We start from the raw sequence: 13,951 nt of genomic DNA, 5'->3' as shown, positions 1-13,951 counted from the left end.
GTCTGGGTCCTGGAAGAGATTGGTTAGAGAAGGTTACTCTGAAACCAAAAGTGATTAAGAGCAGTCCCAATAGCGGAGCCTGTAAAAGGAGGAAGGGGAGGTTATCGCGTGCGCGCTTCAGATGGGCTGTCAGCCCCAGATGGGTCGTGGTGGACGTCTCCAACCACACCCGACTTAGGTGTCCTATAGCGCGTCCGCCAGGACCGTCCTAGTCCCCAAAACAGAAGGTACCCTGAGCCGGCTTACTTACCGATCGGTTGTCAGCGATGACCCGTTGACCTGATGTCTGGTGGGCTTGGGGGCATCCCGGACGAGCCCCCAAATGAAATGCCCAAGGTCGTGAGGCCCCTCCACAAGACCACCAGAGTCGAGAGTCAAAGCCAAACGGCAAGGGTCATTTATTGCAGGTTCGAACCTGGACCTCCGCGCACTCGTTGCCGGTGACGCTAAGAGGTCCTGGCGGAGTTTAGTACAGCTCTTTTATAGACAGGTACAAACAAGTTCGGGACGTTCTGCGGGGCTTTCCAGGGGTGGGGAGTACTGATTGGTTGATTTTTGAACAAAGACACTAGTCGCCGTCTGATTGGTTGGACGGTTGCAGGTTGACTTTTGAACAAAGACACTAGTCGCCGTCTGATTGGTTGGACGGTTGCGGGGGGGGGGGCGGTCAGCAAGCGTAATTACAGAAGCGAGAGGGGCTAGTTAAGTTTCGGTTTCCTGAGGTTTCGCTTCTCAATTGGAAATACTTAACAGGGGGCCCTGGTCACAAAAAGAAACAGTGCAAACAGGAAGACTGATGCAACCCTAGCAGTGCTGCGGCCTCCACCAGCCCAACGGCAGGGCGGCGGGAGGCTGTGCGCCCAACTTCAGGCGGCGCTCCCAAATGTGGCAAGCCCAGCGCCGCGCCCTGGAATGGCCCTTTTTCGGCCCTTCTCCTCCGGGAGGAACAGAAAAGAAACTCCAGGAAAGGCACAAATTGAATGCAGGGCGTCAACTCAGTCCTATTCCCACCAAAGTAGAACATAGCCCCCTCAATAATGCTTCCTGCATAATTTAACAGATCCAATAAGCCTAATTTATTTTAACATCTTACCGTGTAAGCAGCAAACCCCTTGACATTTTCTGGGGACCCTCTGGGAAATATCCAAGGTCGTTTGAGGTCAGAAAGACCCCACTTAAAATCTGACTTCGGGAATACATCAAAGTTTGAACATTGGATTAAACAGGATCCCAGATCGTTATAATACTTCATTATCTGTGTAGCCGAAGTGGCAACAAAAGACGGTCAAGGGAAAACCAGGTATGTCGTTATAAGCAAAACTTTTACCTCTTGTAATGTTGAGAAGGCTGGGTTTTCTTAAGTAATCAAAGACCTGATAAAGACAACCGGAAGCACCGTCAATTATTTTGGTCAAACACAAAAATCTCTGCAGTCCAGGCAGACTACTTTAAAAGGTAAACAACTTTCACAGTCTCTTCGGAAAAGCAGACCAAAAGTACAATAACACTGTGTCATTTTAGTGGAGAGGAAACCAGTCTAATTAATTTTGCACCAGTCTAATTCTGCACCAGTGTACTTTTGGTATCAAATCTCATGTTTTTAAGCTTCACTAGATCCAGTCCAAACTAGCTTGACCACACATAAAATTCCTTTCCCGAGATGCCTTTTTAATATTTTTTCAAATTTTGTCCTATTTTATTTTCGGGCAGGAACAACCAAACAGTTGGTTCCTTTCATACTTACTATTTCCAAGTCACTATAATTCCATATGGTGATTAGAATTCTGAACCCTTAGAATCATTAGTTCCTTGGTATAAACTAAGAAGTAAGCATTGGAAGCTTTTTTGGCATGCCATAAAGCACAGTTATTGTTGAAAAGTTTATTTAATTTACTTGTTCTTAACCATTACATTCAGATTACTCGTGAAAATTTCATGAGACATTAAACAGCTAACCGCCATCAGTACTGCTAGGAATACTTACCGTTTGTCCAAGCTTACGTTATCTTTCTTGCTAAAAAATTCTGTAACAGAGATGACGTGAGCTTATTGGACTTTAGCAAGCCTAGGTAGAATAAAAATATTTAATTCTGGTAACTCTAAAGCGTGCTTGTTTACTGAAGATTATCCTAGATCACATGATCTTGAAAAGCATTTGCATTAGTTTTTATATTTCTGAGAGTATATTTAATTAATAGAGTGTCTGTAAGGCAATTCGATAGAGCTCTCTACAAATTAAAGTTGGTACTCTCATCTGCATGTAGAAAAATACCTCATCTACGACAAACATACACAGACACACAGACAGAGATCCTAATAGACTTTTTTTTTTTTTTACAATTTAAGCCGTGAAGCAGGTATGATAATGCAAAACTCACTAGTTTATAAAAGAACGGTTGGATACAAATTCTGGTTTCGGCCGATGGAATAAGTTAAGCTTACTGCTCAGATGGTTAAGGCTTACCACTAATCAAAGAATTTTTTAATAGGCCTAGTTTTCAAATAAATAGCCTTTCTTTTATTTTTTCTTTCTGTATCTTCTTTTCTTTCTGATAAGAATTACCTTGGTTCCTAGAGAAGACCAGGTAGGACATTTACATCTCAAAAGGCACGAGATAGAATGTAAATTCCAGCAAGAAGGATTTGTTTCCTAAGTCTAAATCTTTTACAATTATCTGCAAACCTTTGGCCATGAATAGGGGAGGTTTGGGGATTGGTGAGAAGGATAGGTGGCCTTTGAATTGCTTCTAGAGCTGCATTTCTGTTCTTGTAAAGACTCAATTTACAAGACAAGGACAGTTGTTTTTAATTCCTCATAGACTCAGGTTGCAACCTGAATGACCTCATCATAGGCTGACACACCCATCCAACTATCTCCACATTGCTTTGTATCAGGGAGAAGACCTACAACTACAATGGAAATCAAAAAAACCCTGTGCTCTAGACTTAGAGCTGCTCATTTTTGGAATGATTTTCTTTCCCTCTAGGTACTTGAGTTCATTGTGGCTTAGGGGACAGGGCCTAAAAAGTGTCTTTATCTGCCTCTGATACCAGCTTCCAAGTTGGGCAACTTCTGACCAAAGACGCTACTTTTCAACAATCCTTTCAAATATGTTGTCAGTTTTCAGCTTGGACAAACGGTAAGTATTCCTAGCAGTACTGAAGAAGCCCATGGAGGCAAGAGGTGTCCCCCAAAAGCGTGCAAAAGATACTACCCTCCCAGGATCCACAGCCACTCCCAAAGATAACCAAAGGAAAGACAGACTCAGACACAGTTCCTCTGAGCTGGCAGCAGTGAGTAGGTTGCTGGCCACAAATGGAGCACAGCCCACATTTCTGTCTGGTCTTACCTTTGGGGCCTCCAACCTCACAGTTGCCCAGCCAAGTTCTCAGGACACAAAGTGAGACAAGGGCAGTAGCTGTCCTTGGGAGACAAAGGACATAAACCAAGGCGTCTGGAGTTCGAAAGAAAGGGACAGTGTAAAATGTTACCTTCCTCTCCCACCGGGCCGCCGCAGAGAGATTCGGGAGAGCTGACACTGGTAAGGATTCTCCCCTTTCGCAGGCTTCTGGCAGTTTTCCTAGGATCCCAGCCGCAGGCTCCGGCTGAGTGGGGTTTAGAGAATGCAGCCCTAGTATCTACCAGAATTTTACAAGATTTCCCACTACTTTTAACTTTACTTTCCCTTCAGCTGTTTAAAGCTGTAGCTGGTGGCAGCTTACTCGAGAATCCCTGAGTCCCATCAACCCTGGAAGGCGCTGTCCTTCCACGGTAGATGTGAAGGCAGCTCCAAGGCCCCGCACTCGGAGGACCTTGGTTTACAGCCTTGCAGGCTCTGCAGAGTGGAAAGGCTATTCAGGCACAGGATCACAGACTGTGAGCTCTCAGGTAAAGGAGGCTAGAGGGCAGTAGGTACAGTCACATCAGTCTTACAGTTCTTTGTTTTATAGGTGCCTCTTGTACCTTTGCTTTCTCCTCAGCCTTTTGGAGGCCTCCGCGTGACACTTAAAATAGGTATCCCATGCTGTTTGATTGGGGAGCCCTTGCTTTCAAGAGCACTTCAATGAATGGTGTTTGGAACATTCCTCAAAGGGGCCATTGTAGTGTAAGATTTTGCCCCTCTTGTAGATATTCACAGCTTCCAGGACCTCAGTTCTTAAAATAAGCATTTGTGCCCAAAGGTGGTGCACTCACTTTTTTGAAACTTGAGGATCCCAATTCTTTAGCTAAGTCTGGGGTCTGCTGGAGCCAAGTTAATACCTAAGAGGGCCGTGCTGCTGGTTTGGGGATTGTATGACGTTTTAAAGTGCACCTTGTAGCATGAACATTGTTCGAGGTTGGGGGTGAACTAACTAGTTTCACTCTAACGCATTCTGTGAACACCTTATCCTAGCATGGGAGTCAGAGTTGGGGGGCAAGCACTCTAATGGCTCTTATGTGCTCGAACCCACGCCCACTAGTTTTGCAGCCTTGCCTTCCCAGATTCCCCTTAGCAAGAGGACTATTTACTCCTTTACTTCGTGTGCACATCAACAGAAACCAACAGTAACCGAGGAAATGGAACTGTGGACGCCAGCAGTAACCAAAGAGATGGTACTGTGGATTGGCCAAGAGAAGGCCCTAACTGCACCAACAGCTATTCCCAAGCGTAGCTGGGAACCAAACCAGCACTGGCTAGAACCTGTCACTCCAGACTGACCCGAGGGGAACTTAGCCACGGCCCTTGGAAATGGTGAGAAAGAGAACTCGAAGCGTTCACGGTTACCAGCATCTGTGTTTCCCACTGTCCTCGGAGCCATCAGAAGTCTCCTTCAGATGCGACCACTGCCATCAAGCTGTAAAGAAACAAAATTCAACTAAGGAAACTGTAAAGATCTTACTGGGTTTATTCAGTAATTCACGACCCAGGCAGCATCCAGTCTAGAAACTAAAAGCATCTCCAAGGAGCTGCAGAAAACGGAAGGAAGACTTCTCAAGGCAGAAGGGAGCAGGAACAAGGAGGCTGCACTAGGCAAAAAAGTAGGTTGGTTATTGCAAGGGGCTGGCAGGCAGATGACCTAACGAGGGGTCCGGCGATTCCTGATGGACTGGTATAAGATTCCACTTCTGGGAGAGCTAAAGCTGTAACGCGGTTAAGTCTCAGGTGTGGAGCTTAGCAATAAACAACTCAGTAATGGGCCTTTTTTTTTTTTTTTTTTTTTGGCGGTACGCGGGCCTCTCGCCGTTGTGGCCTCTCCCGTTGCGGAGCACAGGCTCCGGACGCGCAGGCTCAGCGGCCATGGCTCACGGGCCCAGCCGCTCCGCGGCATGTGGGATCCTCCCGGACCGGGGCACGAACCCGCGTCCCCCAGGCAGACTCTCGACCACTGCGCCACCAGGGAAGCTATGTTTTGTTTTTAACAACCTCTGACACGTAAATATCTTATTATTTCCTACATATTTCTCAAATTCATCTGCTCTAATTGACCACCATCTCTCTCTTCCCCAGCCTGGACTTAATCATGGAAGTTTGCATTTAGAGATTTTAGTAAGTCAAAAAAAAATTAATTATAGGGCAAGAAGACCCTGAGCGGAACAATTTTGCTTCCTACTATCATGTATAGCATTGCTTTCCAATCTTGAGTTTTACAGAATGAACCTAAGAATCATAAACAGAAAATGGGATTATACTTTGACAGAGGCAGAATCAAAATGGAACAGTGTCCTGATTGATCACCCAGACCAGGTGCAGGCATCCATCCCCAAACCTGGCCTGACGCCTACTATGAGGAATACTAGATAATGGCGTAAGAAGGGCATCAACATCTAGAACGGTCCAGGACAATGCAAGAGTGGAGGAAACATGCATTTATAGAATGATCACAGGATTAAAATGTGAATGTAGCTACAGGGTGCTGCAAAGCTTTCCTGAAGACAGGACACGTTGCTGATGATGGCATATACTAACTAATACAGCACTTGCTGTGTGCCAGGGAATATCCACAAAATTACTGTCTTCTTCATTTAATACTCCTAACACCAACCTGATGAAGTAGGTAATCATCCTTCTTTTATAGAAGAGGAAACTCAGGACTTAGAAAGATTTAGTACCTTGTCCAAAGTTACACAGCTAACAAGCGATGGAGCCAGGATTGGAAATCAGGAACTTTTGTTTCAGAGTCAATATCTTAACCCTTAAAATTCAGTGCTGCTGCAAAATAGGACAATACGAGAGAGAAGCACAAACTGGGCAAAAGACCAGTGAGGTGAGTGTGCAGAGCAGAGGGCTCTGAACAAAACAGGAGTGGCTAGGGGGAGGGAGGAATAAAACCGGAACTGCTGCCGTCCGAAACACTGGAGCCCCTTCTGAGCCTCCACTGCTCGGAAAGCTTCTGAAAGCAAGACCAGACTAGTTCCACTTGGTCTGCTAAGCACAAGAGCCTATTAGAAAAGGCGAACAAAACATTTCCAAAATGATCATTGCTGTTCTTTCCCTGCAAGGCATTGCCGTGACTTTCTTTCTTCCTATGTACACCCCCGTGATTTACCTTCAAGACTCTTCCAGGCTGACCTTGCTTCTTTTGTTACAGCTTGTTCTCATCAACTTCATTACATTCCAATAAATAGCGATGTCCTACTCCTTGACTGCGGGGTGTGTGTATAACAGACGCTGACAGCAGCCTAAGAGAAAATTCCCCAACTCGTCTTCTATGTTATGCTCCCTTTTCGCGCACAAAGATACTGCTATGAATTTAGTATTCAAAAAGCCTTGTAGACCTCATTTCATCTGGAATACAATCAGATATTGAGAACGCCAACATTGTGTTTAGCACAGGGTATCAGGTCCATTTCCTGTTCCCCTTCCCTCTAGGTGTAGGGTGACATTTGGAAGGCTTGGCCAATCATGTCACAGTCATCTACAAGAAACAGTAGGTTTCAGCTGAGAACTGTATAACTAATCTTATTCTATACCAGGCAGTGTATCAGAACTTCTCCTTCACCAGCAAACTGCTTATAATCTACTAAACTGTCACATGTCATCTTATTCTTTCCTAGCTCAACTGGGAACCTGTTTCCTCAACAACAGCCATGAAAACATCAACAATTCTTTTTCCCATTGCAAACTGAAAGAATATGCTATTAAAACGCATTGCCAAATTTTCACCAAGGGTGGGAATGCTTGGGATCCAATGTTGTACTTTGATGTTCAAAAATATCTGCAGATCCTTCAAGGCTACTGGTAAATGGTCCAGGTTTTGAATCTTCTATCCACAAAAAGCAATAGTTTATAGAAGATCTCTTGAAGAGCATAATACACTTGCCGTATGGGTAGGTGGGATTAATCACGGGTGTTCATTGATCAGCACTGCCCAAAGGGATTTTCTATGATGGAAAAAAAAATTTTTTTACTTAACGTATTTATTTTTGGCCGCATTGGATCTTCCTGGCTGTGCGAACGCTTTCTCCAGTTGCGGCGAGTGGGGGCTACTCTTTGTTGCAGTGTGCGGGCTTCTCTTGTTGTGGAGCATGGGCTCTAGGCGTGTGGGTTTCAGTAGTTGTGGCACACAGGCTCAGGAGTTGCGGCTCGCGGGCTCTAGAGCGCAGGCTCAGTAGTTGTGGCGCACGGGCTTAGCTGCTCTGCAGCACATGGGATCTTCCTGGACCAGGGCTCGAACCCGTGTCCCTTGCATTGGCAGGCGGATTCCTAACCACTGTGCCACCAGGGAAGTCCACATCAACTTTTTAAAAACTGTGCTTACTCACTTGCCCTGGCTTTTCTCTGACTTAGGACATCCAACAGCCCCTCTCAGACCTCTATTTCTCCCTGCATTTACTCATTTGTTGATGCCTCCTCCCAGCCAATCTTAACACCTTTGACCTCTCTGTGTCCATTACCTCGCACATGGGCACAACTCAGAGACAGTCCTTATGCCACGCATATTAAATCTGTGCCTTCTCCCCATTCCTTTAGCTCCCATTAAATAGGTCCAGCACCAATCTTTGCTTGTTGAGAAACTCACTCCAGCAGCCTCATCACTCATTTCTGTCATCCCCTCTCCCTCCTCCCAGCTGCGGGACACTGGGGCCTGACTCATCTTGCCCAAGCACAGATATAGTCACATCTCTCTGCTGCCCCAAGCATTTAATAAACCTGATGATTTAAACTGAACCCCCCCATTCTGTCCTTGAATAAATTCGATTGCAAATATTACTTGCACAAGCGGCCCGGGGAACACAAGACTCACGGACCTGCTGATCCTGCAGTGGACACTCCGTACGGCTGTTTTCTCCTTCCTTCCCAGGGAAGTGCTCTGATTAAATGCTCTTCCCATTCAGGGCCCATCTCAATGTCACTGCCCTCTACATCTTTGCAAGTTTACCACTGCTCCTGCCTTTAAACTGCTACAACACTATTTTTAAATTAATGATTATATATGTGTGTGTGTGTGTATATATATATATACACACACAAAACAGTGAAATACGTAAGTTTTAAGTGTATTGAGGGTGAATTCTGACTCATGTGGACACTTGTATCGCCATCATCCACATTGAGATATAGATTTCCATAACCCAGAAAGCTCCCTTTGTCCCCTTCCAGGTAGTACCCATCTCTGAACAACTGTTATTCGGACTCATAGATTAGTTCTGGATACTTCTGAACATCATACGATGCACTTGTACCCTACATGCTCTCTGGTGTCAAGTCTCTTTTACCTCAAGCATTTTTTTTTGAGATTCAGTCTTGTCATTGTTTATGTATATAGTTCTGAACTCCAAGGGCACCTTGTGGCCGCGTCCTCTAAGGAACCCTTGCCTGCCTTATCCTTTCTGTCCCACCACTAACAAATCACCTCTTAAAGGCAGAGTTTTCAACCAGTTTATCTTTTGTCTCCCACAGTACCCCACACGGGGTTCTGATGTATATGGGATGTACAGTTCATATTTCTTGGATGAGATTGAGTGAATGAGCAATTCCTTTCTTGGGCCGCCAGATGACTTCAGTAGAAAAGATCACCTGTGAGCAGCATGGCATGCCCTAGGCCACTGGGACAGCTATTTTATAGAGGTGACGGGTTTATCGGCATGATGTGAAGAGGGAGGCAAAGCAGTATCTGTCTGTGAGAACTGATAGCAAAGGCTCAATACCTTGGGCAACGAAACTCTGCATTTTGACACGACCGTGCACCTGAGATAGGTCACCATGCCCTGGCTTCGGCGGATTTATGACCACAAATTTCAAACTCAAATGTCAAAAATTCTACTTAGTCTCAAATAACAGAATGTGATGAAGCTGAAGAATTGGAAATATTTAGAAGGAAAATATATTCCCTTTGCCCTTTTTGTCTATGTAGACAGTGACTGGAAAGGGAAGCAGAGGTATCATTTATAGCAATAGCTAGTAGCTGGGACTTCAGGCTACTCACGTCTTAGGACTGAGTGGCAATTTAATGGGGCACAGAAAATAAGAGAACTTTTGCAAAGGCTTAAAAGCTTTCTGCAGTGATGCCGTCTGCTTTTACGGAGAAGGGGCGTATTACTTTGTCTCCAAGCCGGAGTCAGGACTATATAATGCAATGTCGAGACCTCCGGCTCTCAACTAAAGCATGACAACGACTACTGTGAGAGGGATCTGCCTCTGACAACCGCTTTGTCCATTCACCAACCACCTTAGACTCAGGAGAGGAATAATTATAGAGCAACTGCTCAAGAGTAGAATTTTCGAGCCTCTGGAAAGAAGGAAGTTTCCACTGGGCCATCTGGGTGATTATTGTCAAGACTGTGGTTGAGTCTATCTAAACTGAATCATTTACTCAGTTAACTATTCACCAATTTAGTCGGTGAAAAGCTAGCTTTCCAATAGTGACCTGTTTGCAAATGAAGCAGTAAACCCAATTCTTCCTGCTTCCTCCTAAAACTCTGAGACCAGAACTTATTACTTCTCTAGTGTTACTTTCTGACCCTTTATGACTGCAATAATAAGTCATCTCGAGTTTCATTATCTCCAGTTATCTGTTGGAACTAAAAGGGAAAGATACAAGAGGAATTATAGACAGAAAGGAGAGCTGAGAGCATTATTCAAAGAGTTCGAATATGTATGTCCTAGGTTGAGCCCAAAATTTTATCATAAACTGCAGAGAAAAACAGGTACAGAATAAAATTATGAAAAAAAAAAATCTTTAAAAATCATGAAAGAAATTTTAATTAGAATAAAATCTAATTAGAAGCACATATAGGTGAATATCATTTGATCTTGCTATAGGGAAGGACTTTCTAAGGCAATAATACTGAACCCTGATGACACAACAGAATCACCTGCGGAGCATTTGAAAACCTTGTGGCCTATGTAGGACACCAGACTGATGAAAGCAGGGTACCTGGCGGGGGGGAGGGACAAGGTGGGGAATCCAAACATCAGCAGTTTTCAAAGGTTTCCAGGTGATTCCAAAGTGTAACCAAAGTTGAGAATCACTGTTCACTATTCTCAACGTAATAAAAACAATAAAGAAGTAATAAAGCAAATAATGTCCAATGACCTGACTACATAGAAACATGAAGATTTTGAGAAACATTAAAAACAACAAAAACAGGCTAAATACAACACATTTAAAAGACAAGGCGTTAATGTCCTCACTGCATAAAGAATCTGCATAAGACAATATTTTCGGCATTTGTGGGGTTTTTTTGTTTTTGTTTTTCATTTTATATGTGCCCCCACTCTCTCACTTTCCCACCATCTCTATTTGAAATCGAGCTTGGAGAAATGTCATGAAAAAAATCAACATTTTCCAGACAGGCTGGCACGTAAATATCCCCAACACTTTCTATTTCTTACTGCCTAATTTGTTCGCATCTAAAGATCCTTATGATATAAATTTACAAACCAAAAACAGTCACATCTAGGGAACTCCTCCCCACCATGCTTTTATATGTAATTGACATACTATTTTGTAAATTTAAGTTGTACATGTGACAACTTGATTCAAGTATATATATGGGGAAATGATGACCACAGTAAGGTTAGTTGGAACTGTTAACAGGGAATCTAACTGAGGGCTCTTCAGACATTCAGGTGCATAGGAGTAACCTGGGGATCCTGCTGGGTATAGACTTGAGCCTAAGAAACTACATCATGAGTAAACTCCTTGAAAGTACTCATACAGTTTGGTCCTGGGACCGCAGTTTGAGTAGCAAGTACTTAGTTACCTTTGAAAATGTTAGCACTAGAGTTTACATATACCTTTTGTTTCCTTAAGGATTTCAAATAAATGGTTAGGGCAAATAAATGGTTAGGGGAGGTATACAACCTAACTTAGGTACATGCATCTTTATACTCTCAGAGACTAAGGCAAGCATTACAGTTCTTGTGAATTTCATGCAAACAAGTTAAATATTTAGGGTTAAAAATCAGATGCTTGAGTAGTTTCATAGTGCATTGTCTGGAAAATGAAATCCTCAAGTTACTTTTGGAGAAGAAGACCTTTAGTCAAGTGAATCTAAATAATGTGATGGCCACCATGAAAGATATGGCATCATAGGACAGTATTAACCACGGGAGTTCCATGTGGGCTTTGGAAAAAGACTGTGCTTCCCAACAGTGAAAAGCTGAGAGAGATGTCCACTCTTGCCCACTTTTATTCAACATGGTTTTGTGAGTCCTAGCCACAGCAATGAGAGAAGAAAAAGAAAAAGAATCCAAACTGGAAAAGAAGTAGTAAGACTGTCACTGTTTGCAGATGACATGACACTATACATAGAAAATCCTGAAGATGCTACCAGAAAACTACTAGAGCTCATCAATGAATTTGGTAAAGCTGCAGGATACAAAATTAATACATGAAATCTCTTGCATTCCAATACACTTAAAATGAAAGATCAGAAAGAGAAATTAAGGAAGCACTCCCACTTGCCACTGCCTCAAAAAGAATAAAATACCTAGGAACAAACCTACCTAAGGAGGCAAAAGACCTGTAGTGTAAACGCTCTAAGACACTGATGAGAGAAATCACAGATGACACAAACAGATGGAGAGGTATACCATGCTCCTGGATTGGAAGAATCAACATTGTGAAAATGACTAGACTACCCAAAGCAATCTACAGGTTCAATGCAATCCCTGTGAAATTACCAATGGCATTTTTCACAGAACTAGAACAAAACATTTGTAAATTCGTGTGGAAACACAAAAGACCCCAAATAGCCAAAGCAATACTGAGAAAGAAAAACAGAGCTGGAGGAATCAGGCTCCCTGACTCCAGACTATACCACAAAGCTACAGTCATCAAAACAGTATGGTACTGGCACAAAAACCAGAAATATAGATCAATGGAACAGGATAGAAAGCCCAGAAATAAACCCATGCACCTATAGTCAATTAAACTATGACAAAGGAGGCAAGAATATAGAATGCAGGAAAGACATTCTCTTCAACTAATGCTGCTGGGAAAACTGGACAGCTACATGTAAAAGAATGAAATTAGAACACTCCCTAACACCATACAGAAAAATAAACTCAAAATGGATTAAAGGCCTAAATTAAAGGCCAGATACTATAAAACTCTTAGAGGAAAACATAGGCAGAACACTCTCTGACATAAATCGCAGCAAGATCTTCTATGATCCACCTCCTAGAGCAATGAAAATAAAAACAAAAACAAAAATAGACAAATGGGACCTGATTAAACCTAAAAGCTTTTGCACAGCAAAGGAAACCATAAACAAAACGAGAAGACAACCCACAGAATGGGATGAAATATTTGCAAATGAAGCGACTGACAAGGGGTTAATCTCCAAAATATACAAACAGCACATGCAGCTCAATATCAAAAAAACAAACAACCCAATCGAAAAGTGGGCAGAAGATCTAAATAGACATTCCTCCAAAGGAGATATACAGATGGCCAAAAAGCACATGAAAAGCTGCTCAACATCACTAATTACTAGAGAAATGCAAATCAAAACTACAGTGAGGTATCATCTCATGCCAGTCAGAATGACCATCATCAAAAAGTCTACAAACAATAAATGCTGGAGAGGGTGTGGGGAAAAGGGAACCCTCTTGCACTGTTGGTGGGAATGTGAATTGATACAGCCACTACAGAGAACAGCATGGAGGTTCCTTAAACAACTAAAAACAGAACTACCATACGACCCAGCAATCCCACTCCTGGGCATATATCCAGAGAAAAGCGTAATTTGAATAGATACATGCACCCCAGTGTTCACTGCAGCACTGTTTACAATAGCCAAGACATGGAAGCAACCCAATGTCCATCAACAGAGGAATGGATAAAGAAGACACGGCACATATATACAATGAAATAATGCCATTTGCAGCAACATGGATCGACCTAGAGATTATCACACTAAGAGACAGAGAAAGACAAATATCCTATGATACCACGTATATGTGGAATCTAAAAGAAAATGATAGAAATGAACTTATTTACAAAACAGAAACAGACTCACAAACTTAGAAAACAAATTTACGGTTACCAAAGGGGAAACGTGGTGGGAGGGGGAGGGATAAATTAGGAGTTTGGGATTAACATATACACACTACCCTATCTAAAATAGATAAGCAACAGGGACCTACTGTATAGCACAGGGAACTCTACTCAATATTCTATAATAACCTATATAGAAAAGGAATCTGAAAAACACTGGATATATGTATATGTATAATGGAATCACTTAGCTGTACAGCTGAAACTAACACAACATTGTAAATCAACTATGCTCCAAGATAAAATAAAAATTAAATTTAAAACAAAGAAAGAAAAACCCTGTGCTTACCAACATAAGTAAATATTGAAGTACCTTTTGGGTAATTGAGGCTCACAGCTCAGTCTGTCTTGGGATTCAGTAGTTGCCCAGCTTAACTGAATAACCACTTCTTAACTGTCATATTGATTCCTCATAGCGAAGCATGGTGCATATTGCAAGGCAGGCGTTCAGTAAATATTCGAT

At 42.8% G+C, this 13,951-nt stretch overlaps 1 protein-coding gene across 1 annotated transcript in view; it reads left to right on the top strand.

The window, feature by feature from the left end:
- The window catches only part of GRM7 (glutamate metabotropic receptor 7), a 567,524-nt gene that overhangs the window by 464,232 nt on the left and 89,341 nt on the right, over positions 1-13,951 (top strand). The gene's annotated exons all lie outside the window — the stretch shown is intronic.

Source organism: Aethalodelphis obliquidens, unplaced genomic scaffold (assembly GCF_003676395.1).
Source record: "Aethalodelphis obliquidens isolate GAN/ISIS:26980383/991018 unplaced genomic scaffold, ASM367639v1 scaffold86, whole genome shotgun sequence".
Classification (NCBI taxonomy): Eukaryota; Metazoa; Chordata; class Mammalia; order Artiodactyla; family Delphinidae; genus Aethalodelphis; species Aethalodelphis obliquidens.
The sequence above is the reverse complement of the archived record's forward strand: the minus strand, read 5'-3'. Positions and strand labels throughout refer to the sequence as shown.